The 2,110-nt window shown below is 45.5% G+C and overlaps 1 protein-coding gene across 3 annotated transcripts in view; it reads right to left on the reverse strand.

Moving 5' to 3' along the window:
- Positions 1-827, reverse strand: part of LOC143285093 (uncharacterized) — a 17,906-nt gene extending 17,079 nt beyond the window's left edge. For 2 of the 3 annotated variants that reach the window (XM_076592302.1, XM_076592304.1), the window contains exon 1: positions 215-570. The gene's annotated coding sequence lies outside the window, so the exon portion shown is untranslated. Of the gene's footprint in view, positions 1-214; positions 571-706 lie in introns of those variants that run through there. The other variant, XM_076592303.1, reaches the window with a different exon arrangement.
- Between the last annotated feature and the right edge of the window lie 1,283 nt (positions 828-2,110).

Below are 2,110 nucleotides of genomic sequence, written 5' to 3' on the forward strand. Positions count from 1 at the left end.
TGTTGCTTTAACATCATACAAGATCACGAAAAAAAGAAAAAAAGACAAAAACACAAACGCATTTTCCTACAACACGACTTAACGTGAAAAGAAGAAAATCGTTTCCCGCTTACATCACATGGGGGCGTGGGGGTGGGGGGAGGGAGGAGGAGGGAGAAGGGGGGGGAGAGAGGAATTTATTTTAAAAGAGACATGCACTCATGAAATTTCTCACCTGAAAAGTCCTTCTCCAATAGTCTTTGGAAGAACACCAAAAGCAAGCACACAAAACAAATAAACACACACGCACAATCCACCAAAAACACACACATACACACACACACACACACAAAAAAAAAACCCGGTTCATTCACCCGAAGCGACGCCCAAAGAATGTCCGAACCTTCAGAATCCACGAGGCTTCCTTCAGCATGGATACCGACCGAAACAGTAACTCTTCACACACACACACACACACACACACACACCCCTCACCCACACACCCCCACTGGCACTGCCAAGACACAAACAAAAAAACACAACCTCACCCACACTCTCGTACCAGCGACAATGCCTGGGAAGTAAGTTCATTACCAGTACATAGTCTCTTGACAAGACACTGAAACGGAACACTACTGGCACAAAAAAAGATAAAAAAAATAACACACAAAGAAGACGACGAACTTCAGATCGAACCAGTCCCGTCTTTTGTTCTATGGAAACTCACCTGTGTCACGGTGGTGAACGCGATGGGTTCCAGAGGCATCCAGCCGTGTCACAAGCAGGCGGTGGATTTGTGTAATCCTAACACGATTAAAGGCAGCCGGCACAGATGCACGAAAGAGGGCTGCGGATGGAATTGTGCCACCACCGCTGCCGCGTTATTTGCCGCGGAGGGTAATGAGCAAAAAGTGTACCACTTTCAACTAGTGATCTTGTTGATCTGTTTTCTTGTCGTGATTTGTAATTTATAGTCTGGTCAACCTTTGGCAGTGTTCTAGTAGCGTATAAAACGGATACATCAAACGCGTGTACAAAAAAAAAAAGAAGCTTCGAAACACAAAAACACACAACTGATCAATGCTATTTTCTTGTTTAAGATTGAAAAAAAAGAAGAGAGAGAGAGAGAGAGGGGGGGGGGGCTTCTTTATTTTCTCTCCAGTTGTCTTTTCTCTCTCTCTCTCTCTCTCTGTGTAGTGCGTGCGTGCGTGTGTGTGTTTGCGAACATGCGTGTGCGTGTGCGTGCGTGCGTGTGTGTGTGTGTGTGTGTGTGTGTGTAGCGCGTGCGTGCGTGTGTGTGTTTGCGTACATGCATGTGTGTGTGTGTATATATGTGTGTGTGTGTGTGTGTGTGTGTGTGTGCTGCCTTAACATGTTCTTTATTGTTCCCTCAGTTGTACATTCCTCACACACCGCTTCCCCCCCCCCCCCCACCCCCTTTGTGTCAGAATCCACACGTCAGCAACAAATCAGAAGGGACAATCAGTGTCACTGCCATGAATCAACTCACCACGGACAAGCACACACACACACACACACACACACACGACGTTTCAGTGTTTCTGTGTTCTTATTCACACAGTCAGTGCTGTAAGTCCCTCTACTCCTCTGCCGGAAACACTAACTGCTGATTGGTCACGGAATCAGAACACGTAAGCGGTCTCGGCGACCGTCGCTCTCGTCCTTACAATGGCAACTCTGAGAAGTTAGCGACAAAGAAACAATAGCTTTGACCACGGGCTCGTCACAGGCGCGACATCACTGTAGTAAAAAAACACAACAACAAACAAACGCAAAAATGTCTTTGAAAACAATGACTGAAGAGTGCAGAATATGAAGCGTAGGTTTTGTGTATTTTGTGATTATCAGTGTGGTTAAAACCTTATCACGAAAAACAACAACAAAACAACAACAGCAAACCAACTGCCCGCCCCGCAATCAACAACAATAAAAATCAAACCGACGAACAAACAAACACACACGACCCCCCAAACACACACACACACACAACAACAACAACAACAACGCGAATCTTCACAATCATATGTAAAGACAGGGTGTGAGTTCATTGCTGCAAACTCGTCAATCTACGCACGGCACATTGTGGTGATTTTAACAATTTCTTGCTATT

The sequence above is a fragment of the Babylonia areolata genome, chromosome 8 (genome assembly GCF_041734735.1).
Source record: "Babylonia areolata isolate BAREFJ2019XMU chromosome 8, ASM4173473v1, whole genome shotgun sequence".
Taxonomy (NCBI): Eukaryota; Metazoa; Mollusca; class Gastropoda; order Neogastropoda; family Buccinidae; genus Babylonia; species Babylonia areolata.